We start from the raw sequence: 20855 nt of genomic DNA, 5'->3' as shown, positions 1-20855 counted from the left end.
AGAAGGTTCATGAATGGAAGCCTGGATGGTGGGCTGTGGCCCTTTGCTGGCTCCCCTTCCGCCCGATGCCCCGGGAGGGAGTCCGCAGCTTGTGCTCCGGCCCGCACAGGTAGGGGAAGTGGACACACGCCTTTGGCCCTGGCCCTTCCTTGGAAGGCCTGTGTTTCATCCGACCACTAGCAGGATGACTTCCCAGGTCATGGCTGCTCTAGAGCTTGCTGGACCCCCTCTTCAGAGGCCAAGAAGAATGGGCAAAGCCCAGAAGCCGTCTGGGCTGTGGAGAGAGAGAGCGACGGGGGCTCTGGCTCAGTGGCTCCCCACAAGGTGTGCGACTCAGCATTTCCCCTCCAGGCTGGGGAGAGGAGCCGGGGGCTGCCCACATGAATGCTGACTCACCCGTCAGGGCTGGCCAGAATTACAAGCTGTCCTGCCCCAGCTCGGCCTTCTCTTGCCTGTGCTAGGACAGGGCTTAGGGGAAGGGCTTCTGTGTGGTCCCACCTCCCTGAATTTACTGCAGTGGAAGATGGAGGAGGCAGCTGCCTGTGGGATCTCAGTAGCAGGAGGAAAGATCCCGGCTTCTCAGGGCTCCCCTACCCCGTTCACAGGTCTCACCGCCCATAGTGGGGGACACGCCTTTCATTTCGTAAGAGGCTTGACTGCAGGAGTCCTTGGCAAGGAGACTTACCTCTCCACTACTGTGTAAATGATGGGCACGGCAAAGCCCATCCTGAGGGGGGGAAGAAAAAGCCTTAACATTAACCCATATCTGGGGGCTCCTGGGTGGCTCAGTCAGTTCAGTGTCCGACTTCGGCTCAGGTCATGATCTCACAGTTCATGAGTTCGAGCCCCACATCAGGTTGTGGAGTTGAGCTGTCAGCTAGGAACTGTAAATGTGGAGTCTGCTTGGGATTGTCTCTCTTTCCCTTCTGTTGCCCCTCCCCAACTTGTGCTTTCTCTCTCTCTCTCTCTCTCTCTGTCTCTCAAAATAAATAAACTTAAAAAAAACAAAGTTAACCTGTATCTGGCTTGCAGAAGGGCAATTCTTGGAAGGAGAGAGCAAAGATGTAGGGGGACTGATGTCCTAGCCAGCCGACACCTTCACGGTGGCCCTATGAAGACATAGAAAGTTCTGGTAGGCTTATGGAAGAGTCCGAGACTTATCCAGGGTAAAGGGGCAAAGGAGAGCCCCATGTCTCAGAAGGAAAGATGGAAAGGTGGTGAGGAAGTGAAGCTGGAGGGCTGGTCACAGGAGCCTCAGCTGAGTCAGAGCTGGGATCCTGACGAAGCTAAGATATAAATATTGTGAGAGGCCTGTCATCTACCACTCAGCCTGCCCCCAAAGTGCTTATACATATGACTCCTGGACGACAGTGGAACACTTTCGTTGTTCATTCACTCACGCGTTCAGCAACTAATAAGTTCTCACCATGTGCCGGCCATGGTGCTGTGCCTCTCAGCGTGCAGGCATCAGGAAGACGTGGTCTGCCCTCTCAAGGATGAAGGGGTCTACTAGAGATACAAACAAATGCTACGTGACTGCAGAGGTGGAAACAGTGAACTGTGCCCGGAGGAATAAGAGAAAGCTTCATGGAGGAGACCGGCCTTAAAAGGTGAGTAGGATTTCAAGAGGGGATAACGATGTTCCAAGGTAAGGAACCAGTATAAGTGTAAAAGGAGCCAGCGTAACACGGAGGTGTGAAAGGGAGAGTGGTATCTGGAGAACAATGAGTGGTCCCAAGTGAAAGGTGAATGAGGTAAGGGTGTGTGTGTGTGTGTGTGTGTGTGTGTGTGTGTGTGTGTGTGTGTGTGGGTGGGGGTGGGAAGGGTGGTGGGACGTAGAACTATGGTTAAGATGGAGCCATGTTGAGAGCCATGATCAGGAGGCTATGGAAGCTATGCTGTATTTTGCAAACCGCAGCCATGCCTTAAAAGAGTTGGAGGCTTGAGGATGGAGGTAAGTAAGGGAGGGGTGATGTGACCCCATCTGTGTATTTGTAACAGACTCTGTGAGCCACGAAGAGCCATAAAGGAGCAGGCTGAGGACGGAAGACAGCGAAGGTAGGCAGACCAAAGCTATTTCAACAACCCGGGTGAGAGAAGAGGAGGGCGGAGGAGGGCTGGCGAGCGCAGGCAGCCTTCCTGGAAAGAGGGAATGGGTGCCGGGGACCCTGCAGAGGCCAGGGGAAACCAGTCACTTGTGTGGGCAGAAGGGAAGTACCAGCAAGTAGTTTGCTATCTTCAGTGTGTCTGGGAAGATGCTCCTGGCCATGAGAAAGACAGGGAACCCTGAGGGAGAAGTGGCCTGGGGAGAGGGAGAGAGAAAGCACCAGTTCCGACAGGATAGGTGGAACTAGGGTTTCTGGTGGCGAGGTTCATGAGACAATATCCAGGGGGCAGTAGGGGGGGAAAGGGACCAAAATAGGAGAAAGGTAGTGCTCTGAGGACCATTCACACTGAGAGGCACCAATGCAACAGACGCTAGGGGAGAGCAGGGAGAGCGGGAGAGGAGCTGAGAAGAAAAGGAAGGACAGTTTTGAGAGGAAGAGCTGGAACACATTTCTGATGCTTCAAAGAGGCCCCATAAGGGGAGATGGGGAAGTGGTTGGGTCTGCCATAAATAGACAATGGTTATCTTGAGGAGAATAGTCTAAGTACAGGGGAAGCTTGAGTGGGAATCGAGAAGTAGAGGCAGCAAGACCGGATTTGAAGAAGTGTCACAGTGGGGCGCCTGGGTGGCTCAGTTGGTTAAGCATCCGACTCTCGGTTTTGGTTCAGATCGTGATCTCACAGTTTAATGGGTTCACGCCCCTCATCAGGTTCTTTGCTGGCAGTACAGAGCCTGCTTGGAATTCTCTCTCTCCTGTCTATCTCTGTCCCTTCCCCTACCCGTGCTGTCTCTATCTCAAAATAAATAAACTTAAAAAAAAAAAAAAAAAAGGAAGCGTCACAGTGGTGCGTGAAAAGTTTCCTTGGGTGATGGTCCTCTGGACAATGGTCGGTGGGGAACCCATAAGGAGGCAGAGATGGAAAAGGGACTAGAGAGGGAACTCAGATGGAGCGTGATCATGAGGGAGGTGGACGGGGTGCAGGAATTGACCTTGGAAAGCAGCAGCAAGAAGGGGTGATGGGCCAGAGAATTCTGGGGTAAAGGCAAAGAGGGGTGACGGCTTTGGCAGCCTCTTGGGGAAGGAACCAATGAGATCATGTGCTGACTGTAGGGGGTGGGGGTGGAGGGCATGGCGAGAGTGGTGTGGCTTGGAAATGTGAGGCAGGCAGGAAACGGGACAGCAAGTCAAGCAGGATTGAATAATAGGGCATTGAGCAGCCCTGAGAACCAAGCTGAAGACAGAAACCTGACTCTGCAGCAGCCCAGCCTGCCCGGCCATGGCCAGTGCTCCAGCCATGCTTGGCAGTCTGGAAGCAGGAGCAGAAGCGGAGACGGTGGCGGGAAAACTCGGGCGAGCGGTGGCACCACAGCTGCGGTGGGAAGCCAGGGACGGGGACCCCAGGTGCCAACCAGAGAGAAATTTTTTTTTAATTTTTTTTAAATGTTTATTTATTTTTGAGAGAGACAGAGCGTGAGCAGGGAGGGGCAGAGAGAGAGGGAGACACAGAATTTGAAGCAGGCTCCAGGCTCTGAACTATCAGCACAGAGCCCGATGCGGGGCTCGAACCCACGAAGCTGGGGATCATGACCCGAGCTGAAGTCGGCCGCCCAACCGACTGAGCCGCACAGGAGCCTCAACCAGAGAGAATTTGACATCAGGCAGCCTTTGAGTTGACGTGTGTGAGCTTGATCTCCAAGACTGGTACAGCCCTGTCTTGGGCTAAAATTTGGAGACCCAATTTGAAAAAGTTCCAAATAAAAAAACACACACCACTGCCAGACAGAATACAAACTGGAGGTTAGAAAACGAACTCCCGTTGAAGCTTCTCCTTCTCCCCTCAGCTTTCTTATGCCACGTGATCCAGGCCAATGGCTTAAACGTTTTACATCATTACTCCTATGTGCCTGCCTCTGGGACACATTCTGTTGATTTACTGGCTTCCTGGAAGAAAAGGTACCATTTACCTGAAGGTAACCTCGCTGAAAAAGAGCTTCGAGTCTACAAAACTCTGTGGTTCTTGACCTCTTGCTGCGGCAGCAAAACAAAACAAAAACAAAGAAGCAAAACCAGTTTCCTGGAAACCTCATGGGTCTTTTGACTTGTTCTTGACGTTCAGTGGGGTTGTCAAAGCTAAGGAGATACTGAACAAACTCTACCCAGTTCGGTTTGGGCAGGTAAAACTCGTCAGTGCTGTGGCCAGACCTTCGCCCTCCACACAGATGCAGGATCCTAGCGTTGGTTCCGGTCGCCTTGGGTACTGGAAGACCCAAGGTTCCAGTCGCCTTGGGTACTGGGTGCTGCCTCTTCTGTGAGAGGCAGCATCCTAGCCTTGACCAGAGTGGAGAAAGGTCCAAGAACTGAGGACCCCGTCCAGGGTCAGAAAGTCGCAAACTGGGGATGAGCCCAGAGGAAGGGGTGCAACATACTTCCGTACTGTCCACCAGGACCCCACTTCCTGACAGGGGGAAGTGATTCTGTGGGGTCCATTCTTCCTGCATCCTCTTTAAACATCTCCAAGCACCCCCACCAAAGCCCTGAGGAGACCTCTGAAGCCACCCTTTCTCTCCTGTTAGCTGTAAACAGCTGCTAGCAGCCCAGAGTGGGATAAAGAAAGTCAGAGCCCAAGAGAGGCCTCCACAGTGTCAGCACCCCGGGTTCTGTCCAGCCTAGAATCTGACGGCTGAGACCCCCAGGCACAGTGTGGGGCAGGGACCACGAGGGGCCTCCTCCACACCCTCCAAAGGCAGAGCGGGGCCAGAACATCCAGGGAACGGCTTTCGTGATGTGTCCCAATTCTTCTCCTGTGAGCTCACTGTATTTCCCACCGGGGCCACATCAGGGAAGAGTGAAGTTCGTAAGTTGACTTCCCACTGCCTAAAGTGGACACATCTTTTTCTCCCAAAAGACCCACTGTACCAACTTGAATTTGATAACCTAACAAAGAGAAGAAGCAAATGATTATGATTGGGATCTGCGATGTACTAAAGCCTTTGCTAAGTGTGCACTTTTGCTAAATTGTTTCACAGCATACCTATTATGTAAGAAGGATTACCCCCATCTTACAGGTGAGGAGCTAGGTTTGAATCCTATGTGGATTAAAGCTTAGCCTGTTCTCCATTTTCTCTTGCTGCCAAGTCCGTAATGTCATTATATGCTGCCTTATAGCGACCTCTGTCTTTCCAAATTAAAGAGCCCTCTTATTTTGATGCCCCACCTTGGTTTCTGTGTAGAGGAGGGCTAGGGATCTAAACATATTGGCTGGAAGCCAATAAATCCCTCATCAAATATTCGTTGAGACCCTCCGAGAGAGAGATCCCATCTGCAAGGACAGAGCTACCCATTTCGGAATAGGGAAAAACATGTCCATTGTCATGTCTTCCTTGTAGCCAGGCCCCAGAGGTGTGGGTTGTCATTTCGAGATGCAGAACAAACATCGCAGAATAACTCTAAGGACCTGGTGATCTCCCCCCCCACTACAGCACCATCGCATACCAGTGAGCCCCAAAGCAGCCTTCTTCAGTGTTGGCAAATGTGTTAGTGGAGGCAGACATTGTTAGGTCCCCCGACCAACGGTGCCTTGCTTTGCTTCTTGATGTCTTCACTTGGACCCAGAGGAAGACAGCCAGCACTGGCAGAGCAACATGGGAGCGTCCTGGTGAGAAGCTTAGGTAGCCTGGCACACTGAGGCAGCCCACACTTTAGGTAGCAGAACTGATTGAATATCGTGATTCACCCTCTCCTTGGCTTTCAGCCCTCATCGACTCTTCCAGGAAGGAAGCCACACAGAGGAAGAGAGGGAGGCGGGAGGGGAGGAAGGACCATTCCCACGGCGAGAAGGTCCCTGACCTGTGATGGGGGAGGATGGGATCTAAGGGCTGGCTGCTGAGAGAGGCAAGGAAAGCTGGGTGCTTTGGAGCCAAAGCGCTCATTATGAGAAGTTTCTTAATGACCGTAAGTCCTCAGGGAGGCACGTGGGCAATGTGTGGTGCCAAACATGCCTGCCCGGGGCCTCCCGTCCAGATGGAAAACGTGTAGAGAGTTAGGAGAGGAGAAGAAATGGCGTGGTTGCTGAAGGTGACTGATGGCCTTGGGACAGCAAATCAGGCTCCTGTGGGATCAGTTTTTCCTGGAACCAGACACAAAGATTAGTGACTTTCAGATGAGAAGGAACCTCAGGTCCTGGTTTTTGGAACAGAGTTTCTTTGCGGTTCCTTGAGGGTTTCGTTTGTGTTCACCTCCAGACTTTCTCTTGTGACCTTTCTTCCTTCTTTCCGCATGTCTACATCCTACTGGGCCAGCTTAGGGCTTCACGAAGGCCCCTTCGTGAAGTCATCCCTGATGGTCTAGCCTGGAGCCTCCCTCCCCTGACCTGCTGACCCTGTAGGCAGAAATGATGTTGGTTTGAGGTTTTTCAACAGGAATATGTGTTCAGGATGAATGTTTATCTTCCCAGAACCTCAATGTTACTCAAAGATTCTGAGGGAATAACTTAATAAGATTTAATATATTAAAACATTTTATGGAGTTAAATACAAGAACGCGTAAATGAAAGCTGAGACCTCAAGGAAATTTCACGAAGGTGGAGGATCACTCTGGGCCGTACCCAACTGGATACCTGCTTGCTCTCCTCTCCACTGGGGAACTTGGGTGAAAGAGCTGGGGAAATAGGCAGCAAGATGTCAGGGGACATTGGATGCTCCCTTCTCTTCATACAGGCTGGACAACGACAGGGGAAATCTTGCTGATTTAAAGTAAATGGCTAGGCGCTTGGGTGGCTCAGTCAGTTGAATGTCTGACTTCGGCTCAGGTCATGATCTCACAGCTCACGAGTTCGAACCCCATGTTGGGCTCTGTTCTGACAGCTCCAGAGCCTGGAGCCTGCTTTGGATTCTGTGTCTGCCTCTTCTCCCTCTCCCTCTCTCCCTCTGCCCTTCCCTGTCTGTCTCTCTCTCTCTGTCAAAAATAAACATTTAAAAAAATAGAGTAAATGGCCATGGTTTCACCAATCTGCAATTTAAGAAAAAACACAAAAGCACGCTAGAATAAAAAAGACAAGAAATTATAAGTGTTGGCAAGGATGTGGAGAAAAAAGAACCCCCGTGAACTGTTGGTGGGAATGCAAACTGGTGCGGCCACTTGGGAAAACAGTATGCGGGGGCTTCCTCAAAAAATTAAGAGTAGAAATACCATGTGAGGCAACCCAGTAATTCCACTACTGGGCATTTAGTCAAAGAAAATAAAAACACTAATTTGAAAAGATACTTGCACTCTTATGTTTATTGCAGCATGATTTACAATGGCCAAGATATGGAAGCAGGCCAAGTGTCCATCAATAGATGAATGGATATGGGGAGGCTGGGTGGCTCAGTCAGTTAAGCATCTGACTTTGGCTCAGGTCATGATCTCACAGTTCATGCTTTCGAGCCCCACATTGGGCTGTATGCTGACAGCTCAGAGCCTGGAGCCTGCTTCGGATTCTGTGTCTCCCTCTCTCTCTGCCCCTCCCCTGTTCACGCTCTGTCTCACTCTGTCTCTCAAAAATGAATAAATGTTAAAAAAAATTTTTTAGGGACGCCTGGGTGGCACAGTCGGTTAAGCGTCCGACTTCAGCCAGGTCACGATCTTGCGGTCCGTGAGTTCGAGCCCCGCGTCAGGCTCTGGGCTGATGGCTCAGAGCCTGGAGCCTGTTTCCGATTCTGTGTCTCCCTCTCTCTCTGCCCCTCCCCCGTTCATGCTCTGTCTCTCTCTGTCCCAAAAATAAACGTTGAAAAAAAAATAAAAAAAAATTTTTTTAATAGATGAATGGATAATCAAGACACACACACAAACATATATGGTGGAATATTACGTAGCCATAAAAAATGATATCTTGCCATTTGAGTCAACATGGATGGATCCAGAGGGTTTTGTACTAAGTGAAATAAGTCAAACAAGAAAGACAAGTACCATAGGATTTCACTTATATGTGAAATCAAAACAAAATAAACGAACAAACAAAAAAGCAGGATCAGACCTACAAGCACAGAGAACAAACTGATGGTTGCCAGAGGGAGGAGGTGGGGGATGGGCAAAATGGGTGAAGGGAAGTAGAGGGGTCTAGGCTTCCAGTTATGGAATGAATAAGTCATGGGAATGAAATGTACAGCACAGGGAATGTCGTCAATGGTACTGTAATAGCGGTGTATGGTGACAGAGGGTGGCTATACTCGCGGTGAGCAGGGCATGAGATACGGAGCTGTCAAATCGCTATGCGGTCACCTGAAACTAATGTAACACTGTGCATCAACTATACTTCCATTTAAAAAAGTAGTAAATGGCAGGTATCATGAGCTTCCTGCCCGTGGGGCGCTGGACTGGTTGCATTAGACATATCGTTTCAGTCAATCCTCATGACAACCAATGAGGTAAATACCGCTCTCACCTTATAGCTGATGGAAGCAAGCCACTAAGAGGTGAAGTAACTCACCCTAAGTCAAAAAGCTAGTAAGATCCAGACTCTTCTCTATTATGCCGTGCCGCTGTGGGTGTATTAAGGAAAGCCATGCATCGTATGTCTCCACAACTAATCCTAGGCCCCCCTTAACGTTGTATGATTCTTGTGTTGGCCCCCGGATGTTGACCTCCAGCCTGGCAGGAACAGACCCCTAGCTCCAACGAGGAGCTCAGTTTGTCCTACCGGTTCCTCCCCATCCCTGGGTTCCTGGGCCAGGTGTGTGGGGACCTCGCCCCCTGTAACAATATCTAGAAGGTCTCACAGATCACAGCTTGACTTATCGAACCAGAGATAAAACGACTGATTTGGCCTGTCCCTTTACATTGGGGAATTACCAAGTTGGATCGAAGCGTCCATAAGTAAGGGATGAGCAATTTAGAGGCAGCCAGGGACCGGCTGGTTGTTAATCCACTCTGCACAGGGAGAACTGAGGGTGAGAAATCAGGGCCAGAGCCCCTCTGCCGGGACAGCTCATCTCCAAGAACTTTTCCATCCAGTAACTTCCTGCTTGATATTTTTCATTGCGGTCACAGTGAGGAGCTCTGGTTATTTTTAATAACACACCCCACAGCCATTGCATTCATTCAGTCCTACGGCGTTTTATGATGTGTCTGACCCAGGAAAAATGTGTGGCTCCTGGGGGTGTAAGGGGTGGTCTTTATTTTCTCCCCTCTCTCCGCTTTCCTTTTCCCTGGCACTTCCCTGCCTGCCGAGGGAGTGGGCTCTGACATCCCACGCACACTTTTCCACCGCCTGTGCAGGTCTGCCCCATCTCCCAAGGGCCCTTCTAACTTTACGTTGCACAAATTCATGTCCCGGGGACTTGCCAAATCTGTCAAGTCCTGATGTTTTCCTTGGCAGGGACCACACCACTCCACTCAGATGGGTGGGGCGAGCCATCGGGGCTTGGTGCCGCTCCTCTGGGCGCCGCCGGGCGCCGAGTGCAGCCGCTGGGGCTTTCCTGACGCCCTTCCCAGGCTCCTCTGGGCCTGGCATGCCCAGCATCCCGCTTCCTCCAAGCCTGCTGGCTTCCTGGAGCATCACTGACATCAGCACCTCCCAGGCCTGCAGGAACATCGTTGAGTTTTATCTTCATCACCTCTGCCCACCTCACCCCAAGGGGTGTGTGCCCCTGATCTTCACTGTTCTCTTCCCACTGCTGCCCCTCTGGTGGCTCCAATCCTTTGGGTCAGAGGGGAGAGTTCTTTCTTCCATTCAACCAGGATTTGTGCAGTGTACAACGCTGTTCACTGTCCTAGGTGCTTAACGGTGAACTAACCAGTGATCAAAACAACCAGAAAGCCCAGCCTGCACAGGGCTTACAATCTAACCTGTCTCACAAGATTTTAAAAGGAGGTTGTTGGGAATTTAACATGCTGAGTCAGAATGACTGCTTCCTAGAACAGAAGTCTGGAAAGTCTAGTTTAACCCAAAAAGGAACAAAGTACCTGTTTGGAACCCCTGGTAAGTGTGTTTGGGGCGGGGGAGGGGGGTGATATTTGGGACCGCAGGACCTCTTTGGTCCTCTGGAACAGGGCTTGGGAAGCTACAGCCCACAGGTGGCCCACTGCCTATTTTATATGGCCACAAGCTAAAAATAATGCTTACATTTTGAAATGATTGGGGAAAAAAAATCAATAGAAGAGCAATATTTTGTGACGTGTGAACATTATATGACATTCACCTTTCAGTGTCCAAGAGTTTTACTGGGACACGCCCATTCGTTTACACGTTGTCTGTGGCTGCTTTGGCGCTACAATGGCAGACTTCAACAGTTGGGACAAAGATTGCATGTGGCCCCTAAAGCCTAAAACCTTTACTCTCCAGCCCTTTACAGAAAGTTTGCTGACCGCTGCTGTCGAATCATACAGCGAAGACAGCGATTTATCTTCCATGTGCATGGGGCTGGCCCGGTGAGGCAAGCAGGAATCTCTTCTCTACCCATCCGTGGAACAGAATCATAAGGTGGACTTAATGTTGGCAGCTGAGAACCTGTCCCTGCCATCTGTTTTCTCTTCAACACCCACGGAGACAAGCCCTCCTGCGAAGTTCCTGACAAATGCAAAGTTCCTTCCTGGCAGAGTCTTCGATGTTGTTTGCTGAGTTCAGGAAAAAACCTTCACCTTGGGAGGTTCAGGTTCCTTGGTGGGGGGATTCATCCATCCTCTCAACTCTGCAAAATTTAATGTTTATTTATTTTTGAGAGAGAGAGAGCGCATAAGTGGAGGAGGGGGAGAGAGAGGGAGACACAGAATCTGAAACAGGCTCCAGGCTCTGAGCTGTCAGCACAGAGCCCGACGCAGGGCTCAAACTCACGGACCGTGAGATCATGACCTGAGTCGAAGTCAGATGTTTAATGGGCTGAGCCACCCAGGTGCCCCTGTTTTCTTTTTTTAAGTTTATTTTGAAAGAGAGAGCATGCATGAGTGTAGGGGGGGGGGGCAGAGAGAGAGGGAGACAGAATCTGAAACAAGCTCCAGGCCTGAGCTGTCAGCACAGAGCCTGATTGGGAGGGGGGGGGGGGGGGAGGGGCTCAAATTAACAGACCATGAGCTGGTGACCTGAGCCAAAGTCAGACGCTTAACCAACTGAGCCACCCAGGTGCCCCTCAACTCTACAAGTTTAAATAATAATACTATGCCTGTGGAAAGGACACAGGACTAAGGGTCAGTGGAAATGGGTTCAAATCCCCACTCTGCCACTTAATTAGTTGTGTGTAGCAGGCAAATTATTTAATCCAAAGAAAGAAGCCTCCATTCTCTCATCTGTGAAACGGCCAGCATTGCCCTCTTCAAAAGGCTATATTCAGGGGCGCCTGGGTGGCACAGTCGGTTAAGCGTCCGACTTCAGCCAGGTCACGATCTCGCGGTCCGTGAGTTCGAGCCCCGCGTCAGGCTCTGGGCTGATGGCTCAGAGCCTGGAGCCTGTTTCCGATTCTGTGTCTCCCTCTCTCTCTGCCCCTCCCCTGTTCATGCTCTGTCTCTCTCTGTCCCAAAAGTAAATAAACGTTGAAAAAAAAAATTAAAAAAAAACAAAAGGCTATATTCAGAGAAACTAATGTGATCATGGAAATACATCTACCCTTTTCATGGGTAGGGGAGCAATATTAGCTGAATTAGCATCCTTCATTCCGGTTTGTCTGTGGTGACCCCGCCAGAGAGTCAAGGTGAGAAAGATCTAGAATAGTGTTCTGGACCTCAGTCAAGGTATCTGCCTGTCCTGAGGCCCCAACTCCCACCCTCACCCCCCAGATTCCACCTACTCTCTGGAGTCAGATTAGGGGATTCTCAACCATGCAGGGACACAGGCCTCTCAAACTAAATAAGAACCATAGTAACACCCCTGTGGTTCTTTGGCAGGATCATGTCTCAGAGTTTGGTGGACGTCACAGCTGCCCTCCATCAAACTCCCCAAACCCCATCCAATGCATGATGGAAACACCAGCTGCAGCCCCCTTGACCTATTTGCTTATCTCTTCCCCCAGTCGGTAGCCCTCTCCAGTGCAGTGAGTTTCTTCCCTACTATGGACCCCTGATTATCCTAAGTTCAACAACCATCTTTTTCAGGTAGTTTAGGGTTGAAGGGGGAAATGTGCAAATAAGAATGATTTTTAAAAATGAAAACCTTCCTCCCTCACTGGACTATAAGCATGCGAGGGGCAGAGACTATTTCTGTTCTCCGTTGTGTCACTGACACCTACATGGTGCCGAGCACGTAATGGGGGATCCATAAACATCCTTTGAATGAATGAATCAGTGAATGAATGGCATCTTAGGATTTAACACCAGGTGTTTTCCGGGTCATCCTAGTGACAATTTTTATGTGTTTATACATATCCCTTCTATGTGAAACACAACATTCTACACCCAGGAGGTGCCTAAAACAGGTCAGTGGAAAGTGACAACAGTGAATATGAAGGTTGAAAGGTCGGTCTCCAAATCTCAAAGCCAAATGAACAGAACAAGACATGTGAATAGGGTCTCAGTTTAATAGCATCTTTAAAAAACAAAAGGGGGCTCCTGGGTGGTTCAATCGGTTAAGCAGTCAACGCTTGATCTTGGCCCAGGTGACGATCTCGCAGTTTGTGAGTTTGAGCCCTGCATCAGGCTCCATGCTGACAGTGTGGAGTCTACTTGAGATTCCCTCTCTCTCCTCTCTGTCTCTGCCCTTCCCTCTCTCTCTTTCTCTTTCTCTCAAAATAAGTACATTTAAAAAAATAGTATCTTTAAAAACAAGCAAACAAACAAAACCCTTCTTTTGCAAGAGGGCTAGTATCTTGTAGTTTATATTTTGTTCAAGGATTTTGCTGCCATAGGGTAATGATAACTTGGAACTTCGACCTGTGACCTGGGGAGGTGGGTGTGGCCATTCTATTGGTTACATCCCCTGAAAAAATTCTCAAACTAAGAAAAAAGAAATACTCTGACAGTGAAACACTAAGGCTGGTACGTATAACTACTGTCCTCGTTTAGGGGAAAGAAGTTTTAATTCTGGGCCAAAGAACAGATGTCAAATCCCCGGCCTTCCTCTGCTGTTTGCTGTTTGCTATGAGTCACTCTGGAGCCTGTCCATCCCAACACCAATTTTCGTGGGAGGCGTCAGTGTGTGGCTGGAAGTGTGTGCTGATGGATGGGCACAAATGAGGATAGCTGGAAGGCTGGGCCTCAGCCTACGGTTGGCTCTGGCCTTCTTTGCTTTTTGGGTCACCTTGTTCCCCTTGCCCACCTCCCCCCTCTGTCCCCTTTGTTCTCCCTCCTGAGCCAGATTTTCACAATAAATATGGGCTCTCACTTCAGTTCCTGCAGCACTGGCTCATCAGAGACACAAGCGAGGGCGACAGAAATACCTTCGCTCAGGACAAGTATGTTGTCCGTGCCACCCAAGATGACACAAATTCTAAGAAGAGAGAGGTCCATCTCCTGGACGGTGGTGGGAAGAGATGAATGGATTTCTTGGTCTTTTCACTTGGTGCCCCAGGAGAGAACCCTAGAGCCATCCTGACTTGCACACTTTCTTCAAAGCCTCCTGGAACCTTCCCAGGTTTTCTGGCTGACTCAGCCATTTCCACCAGTGGACCTGATCTCTCCTTTACTGATCTGAGCTAAGCTCTGCCAGTTCCCTTTTCCCCTTTATTTAAGCCACAATAGTGCTGGGATTTTGCATAAAGAACTTTGCTAGAAATCTAAGAAAAAAACCCAAACACTTGGAACAGGGTTTCCTCAGCCCAGCGGATGTCGTTAGTCAAGATCCCTGGTTCTTTTCCTGTTCTTACTTAACTCAGTCGCTGGACCAGCCACACAGAGCCCTTACCTCATAGGCATGTGTGAAGCTTCAGTAGATGTAATTGTTTTCCAAAATTTATCCCATTTTTGCACTCTAATGGATTTATGCCATTTTGCACTCTAATCAGTGCTGTAGAAGATTCCATTGCTCAAGATGGTGGTCTACCTTTGTTGTGGTCAGTCTTGGTCATGTCTTAAGTCATTTTGGTGGATATATATTAGTAGCAAGTTGCGGTTTTAATGTGTATTTCCCTGAAGAACAATGATGTCGAGCACCTTTCCTTATCCTGGTTGGCCATTTGGTTATCCTCTTTGATAAAGTACATTTCAAATCTTTTGCACATTGTTCGCTGGAGATAAGCACTTTGTCAGATACATCTATTGTGAAAATCTTCTGCCAGTCTGCAACTTGCCTTTGCACTCTCTTCATGCTCATCTGGCCCAATGAAACCCTTCTGTAATATAAAACCAGAGTTAGGAGGACTGAATCTGCAGCACGGCCAGCTGCTTTTACTTGATTGCGTTTCCAAATCACTTTTCAGAAAGTCAATAATATTTATAATTCAGCACCACAGAAGGTGCCCTTGTGCCCCCTCTCAATCAATAGCCCCCTGCAAAAGTAAATTCTATCCTGACCTCTCTCACCATAGATTTGTTTTGCCTGTTCTTGTCCTTCACATAAATGGAATCAAGCAGCATGTACTCTTTTGTATGTGGCTTCTTTTTGCTCTACATTATGTCTGTGAGATCCATCCATTTTGTTTATGGCAATAGTTGGTGCTTTTTTGTTGCTATATGATATTCTGTTATATACTACAACCTGAATTGCTTCCAAGTTGGTGCTGTGCTGAATAAAGTTGATATATATATTTATATAAATTTATTTAATATTTATATTTATAAGCATGCAAAATATATAAAGCTATATTCTTTTTTAAAAGATTTTTTTTAATGTTTATTTATTTTTGAGACAGAGAGAGACAGAGCATGAATGGGGGAGGGGCAGAGAGAGAGGGAGACACAGAATCGGAAGCAGGCTCCAGGCTCTGAGCCGTCAGCACAGAGCCCGACGCGGGGTTCAAACTCACGAACCGTGAGATCGTGACCTGAGCTGAAGTCGGACGCTCAACCGACTGAGCCACCCAGGCGCCCCAAGATTTTTTATTTTTAAGGAAAGATTTTTTATTTTTAAGCCCCAACTGGGGGCTCAAACTCACAACCCTGAGATCGAGAGTGTCACACTCGGCCAACTGAGTCAGCCAAGCACCCCAAAACATTTCTTTTCTTCTTCTTTTTTTTTAATAATCTCTTCACCCAACACGGGGCTTACTCACGACCCTGAGATCAGGAATCACATGCTCTACTAAACTGAGCCAGTGAGGTGCCCCTTAAAGATGTATTCTTATAGGTCTTTGATAGACAAATGTAATCCTGGGCCTATACCTAGGAATTGAGTTGCTGGGTCTTAGGGTATGAATTACTGCTTTGTTTTAGTAGATACTACAGATTTTTCCAACTGGTTGTATCAGAATACATTCCTACCCACAGTATGAGAATTTCACCTGTTCTACATCCTCCCCTCCAACACTTGATATTTCCAGTGTTGTTGTTGTTGTTGTTGTTGTTGTTGTTGTTGTTTGAATTTTGGCCCTTCTGCCATGCACGGATCTTAGTGAAGCTTTAATCTGCATTTTCTTGATGACTAATGGCTTTGAGCATCTTTTCATATGTGTATTGGCCCCTTGGATATCCTCTTTTGAGAAATATCTGTTCAGTCTTCTGTACATTTGTAAACTTTGGTTTCTTTGGTATTTTTCTTATTGATTTGTAAAAATTCTTTATATATTGTAGATACGAATTCTTCATCAGAAATATATTGTGAATATTTTTTTCACAGTCTGTGGTTTGCCTTTTCATTCTCTTAATGATGTCTTTTGATGAATGGAAGTTCTTAAATTGAATGAAATTCAAATGATCACTTGTTTCTTGGACTTCAGTAAGACTCTCTGCTTTGGGTCCCAGGCTGCAGGCTGTTCTGTCCTGACCTGCAGGTCTTTTCCCTACCCTTCCCGCAGATCCCTTCTGCTCTGCTGGCTGGCTTGCTATAGATTCCTCTTTGGATAAGCAGAATCATCCTCTCATTCTGACTTGTGCCTGGACTTATTTCCTCTGCAGCCACAGGTCTTGAAGGTTAGAACTATCAGACTGCCGGGGTCTCCCTGCCTGCCATCAGCAGCCAGTACTCCTTCCCTAGGTTCCTCTGCATCTCACATTCCAGTCCCAGCCCCACCCTGGCCTCATTCACCAAGGAGAGGTGATTCATTCATCCTTATCAAGTCTTTCCAGGCTCCGGTTACACCCCTCCCCCAGGCACTTTGATAGGTGACCTTTAACACTTCCTTTAGTGTCCTCTGGGCAAGGGAACAGTTCTCCTGATCTCCACTCTCTGGATTATGATATAAAATTACTTTTCACCTCAAGACCAAAACCTAATATCACAGGCTCAATATTTAAACTCCAAATGTGGGCCCAACACGATCCAATCAAAACGGACCCAAATGACCATTTTATTGTGTGTCTCCAAAGTACCACCAGCCTGCCTCTCTTCCTCCTTTTAAGGGGTTCTTCACTTGCAAGTGATCTGGAAATGCCACCAAGGAAAAGCAGAATCCCATAAACTTGGATGTAAAAAAATGGCATCTTTATTTCTATGAACCTCTATTTGAAAATTTGCATTTCCTTACATAATGAATACAGAGAACAAACAGCAGCATTAGCAGTGCCTATGTCTTCATCACCAACAGAAATCACAGCTACCTTCGTATCACATAGTTGCTGATAACAGTTTATCATTCACACTTATCACTATTTCAATATTAGAGAAGCTATTAGACTCACCATGGATCTCACATTTAATGGGTTGTTAAAGACACAAATACAATACCGTGTCACAAATTTTTTTTTTAATTTTTTTAACGTTTATTTATTTTTGAGATAGAGAGAGACAGAGCATGGATGGGGGAGGGTCAGAGAGAGAGGGAGACACAGAATCTGAAACAGGCTCCAGGCTCTGCGCTGTCAGCACAGAGCCCGACGCGGGGCTCGAACTCACAGAGCGCGAGATCACGACCTGAGGCGAAGTCGGACGCTCAACCGACTGAGCCACCCAGGCGCCCCACAAATTTGTTTCTTAAAAGTATTCTGATACATTGATTTCAATATAGTTCATGAACTTTAAAACATTCTGACCAGCAGTCTCTAGGCTTTGCAAAACTGCCAGAAAGGTCCCAGATACAAAAAAGAATGAGAAACTCCTGATGACAAGAGATCCTCTGAGCCCATAGCAACTTGAAGTCACATGGCAACCCACACTGATGAATCCGCATCTATGCTTCTGGGTTGGTTGGTGCTGAAAGTCTGCCCGGTCTTTGTTACTGAGTTCCTTTGGTATGGGGGTGGGGGTGGGAGGATCTCAAGGGGCCCAGGCATGTGGCTCCAGTTTTCTCTAGATTCTGGCATTCCGGGGATTCTGAAAGAACAGGGCTCTTCTGCAGGTCAGAGGAAATGGGTAGCTATCCAGCTAAATAGATTTCATGCTTGACTTCAGGGGAATAGCCCAAATGATGATCTGTTTGGGAGAGTAAATTAAAGAGGTAAGCGGGCATGCTGATTTTATTTGGTTTAACTTTTGCTAGTTTCGTGGCTCCCCTAAGCATTTCAAAAGAAGAATATAGGTTGTCAAACCTCTTTTCCCAGTTTCATTATCTCCCCCACTGCCCAATTCAAATTTTGGCCAGATCCTGCTTCTCAGGGGGCACCGACCTTGGATTAGCCTGAAGGGGAGGCTTACCAGGACCTCTTCTCTCTCCAGGCCAATCAAAACAGGACTATTTCTTTTCTCACAGCTCCCAATACTGAGTCCTGGGTCACTCCCTCCTCCCACCCTCAGTCTCCTAACCAGTATCCCTCCTTGCATTTCTTGGACCAGAATGTTCATGAAGGAGAGCTGTCTTCCCTTTCTAGAAGCAATGCTTTTATGTTCTCATTTGATGTTGAAGAAAATATAAAATGGAAGAGGTCTGATTACACCATGTATGAATCCAGTTCCTTGGCTCTTGCCATGAAGGACCAGTGAGATTCCCAGGTCCTCAAAATTGGGGACGTATACTTCATTTCACTATCTAAATATCCTTAAATAGCATATTTCTTTTGGGGCCCTCCCCCCCCCATCCTTCATCCCCCACCCACCTACCTCATGCATCCTAACCTTTCATTTCATCATACAAACCACTGGGACAATGAGTTGAGGCGATTGTAAGTCAGGTGAGACACTTCCGCTGACATCTTTGTCTTCTTGTGTCAAGAATGGTGTTGATGTCGCTGCCCCCACCTCCTCCTCCTCCCTTCACCCCATTAAGGTCCGTTATTCTGGCTGTTTAGATGTGTTCTTTTCCAGGAAAAGAGACCGTACCCCATCCTGTGTGTGACGTTCCTCCAAGGTGCTGTGAGTTCTCTGTAGAGAGCTAAGCTGTCATGTGTTGTTTTCAGGACCACCAGGCAAATTGCTGAAGTTGAAGGGGTTTTTTATTCACTATGTTTTTGCAATAGTTTGTCTTACTATGGAGACAAATGGGAGGACTCTGCCTTTACACTGGCTTTGTTTTATAGTTCTTAGATGTGTAACACCAATGAATGGTTTTGAGCTGCGTCCAGCCTGTAGTGATGGGTGTCAGTTTCTTGGACACTCCTTGGAAATCTGTGAGTCTGAGCAGTATGGTAATGATTCCAAGGCAAGTTGTCCTGGAATAAGCTTTGGGCTCTGTGAGTCATGACTGGAACTCAGTGATTCTAGTTCTGACCCTTCCTCTGACTCACATGTGGCCTTGGATAGGTCCTTTAATGTTTTTGGTCCCCAGTTTTCTCATCCATAAAGGGAGAGAGGAGGCCTGGAGGAGCTCTGAATCCCTTCCAGCTCGCTCTGTCATTTTATTATTCCAATAAATGAATCACAAAAAAAGTCATGAAGACATCCTAATTATAGCCATTAAGAAAAATAACTGTGATTCGGTTTTATATGGTGTTAAAGATTCCCTTCTGCCTATTGAGTCTCTTAACGACTCGATGTGTGTACCCCCGAAGCTCTACTGCATCCCTGTAAACTATTTTTTAAAATTGATTGTGGGGGCGCCTGGGTGGCGCAGTCGGTTAAGCGTCCGACTTCAGCCAGGTCACGATCTCGCGGTCCGTGAGTTCGAGCCCCGCGTCGGGCTCTGGGCTGATGGCTCAGAGCCTGGAGCCTGTTTCCGATTCTGTGTCTCCCTCTCTCTCTGCCCCTCCCCCATTCATGCTCTGTCTCTCTCTGTCCCAAAAATAAATAAACGTTGAAAAAAAAAATTAAAAAAAAAATAATAAATAAAATTGATTGTGGGCCAATATGAAATCCTGTGTCTTATTATCCAAGTCTCAGATTCTGAGTTGTAAGAAGGTCTATTTAAAATGGTATGTTTTTCTTACAGCGATTGTAAGTGGTCACATTTTATGATGTTTTAACATTCATTGCCATTCATTATCTAAACACTCCTCTGTAATCTGGTGAGTGTGTAGGGCTAATAAGTAGAATGGAATTCATTCTGGGCTTGATTTCATCTGCTGATTCTAGTGGAAGGCCTCTCTTATATCTGCTCCTTCTTTCTCAACATGGTTAAGGCAAAGAGACGTGGAAAACCTCAGACTCAGCTCAAGATTTTAAATCTCTGCAACTTTGGGGAAGGAAAAACATGTGGCTCGGTATCTTCATCCCCAAGCTTAACAGCTTGTGTGGTGATATTTCACATGAAGAGAAATCTATTGTCACTGTATTTGTCCAAGTTATTAGAATTGTCGCTATACTGCTTTATTTTCAAACATAGACTTTTCCCGCCTGTCTAGTGCTCATAAGGCCTAATCATGTTTTAATGTCATCTGACATTTATTTGTTTGACTTTATAATGCTCCAAGAAGGAACAATGCGGGGGAGAGGGCCTCCAAGGGCACAGTGATATTTCACAATCCGACTGAATCTCAGGCAAAAGGCATCCCTGTTCATGCTGCTGCCGAACGCCCCACTTAGCCTATTTAAGATTATGGGATGCCACAGACAGATTCTTTGTAGGCTGTGCCCTTTATTGTAAGCCCTTATCCCGTTGAACCAGGCTCCCTCTCTCCTATCTTCCCCTTTCTGGCTCTGCTGCCCCCACTCCCTCCCAAGTACACGCTAACACTTGTACTTGGACTACGTTTTCCAAAACATATACTTAGAGTTTCATTTACTGATTGCTCTGCTGCGCTCCAAATGGCCCAGCATCTTGTCGATGAAAGAGTGTAAATCATGCCTTACGTGGGATATGGTAGGATGTGATGTTTAGACAAAGGAAAATATGCTTCCTTATAGAAGCACCAGGCACTAAACCATCTGGATTGGAGAGAACATTTTCAGTCATTCATCCTGATGTTTTGTCTACGCAGTCCCAAACATCTGGGACCTGGGTGACAGACTGAATTTTTCACTTCACATCCAGATGTTTTTGCACCATGCTGAAACAGCTTAAAGTACGCAGCTATATTTTTAAGAATTTAGTAAAAGTGTAGAAGTTATACTCATTTAAGTTTTGACACGGAAAAGATGAGAGAAATAGAGACAAACTTTTGGCTGTTCTTTATGCAATATGCTAGTTTTTTGTTTTTGTTTTTGTTTTTTTTTAAGGCACGTATTCTGCAAGTCAACTATCAGAATTAAAAGCATTATGAAGAAATATCCCCAGAAATACCGCCTGTCATGAAAAATACAATAATTTGGACTGTTGTTCAACAGGGAAAACGCTCAGATCCTGCAAATTCAGGTAAGACTTGGACAGTTCAAAAGCTGTTCTCAAAAACAGTTGCTTCACAGCTTAAAAAATGAGAGTGTCATTGGAAATGACTCTAATTACATGT

The 20855-nt window shown here is 47.3% G+C and overlaps 1 long non-coding RNA gene across 1 annotated transcript; it reads left to right on the top strand.

The window, feature by feature from the left end:
- Window positions 1–938: 938 nt before the first annotated feature.
- Window positions 939–6377, top strand: LOC115510542. Its single transcript, XR_003967756.1, has 3 exons — window positions 939–1610; window positions 2002–2058; window positions 3950–6377. It is a non-coding gene; the product is annotated as an uncharacterized LOC115510542 (long non-coding RNA).
- The last annotated feature ends 14478 nt before the right edge of the window (window positions 6378–20855 follow it).

Source organism: Lynx canadensis, chromosome A3, assembly GCF_007474595.2.
Source record: "Lynx canadensis isolate LIC74 chromosome A3, mLynCan4.pri.v2, whole genome shotgun sequence".
Lineage (NCBI taxonomy): Eukaryota > Metazoa > Chordata > Mammalia > Carnivora > Felidae > Lynx > Lynx canadensis.
Note: the sequence above shows the minus strand (reverse complement) of the source record. Positions and strands in the feature narration are given on the sequence as shown.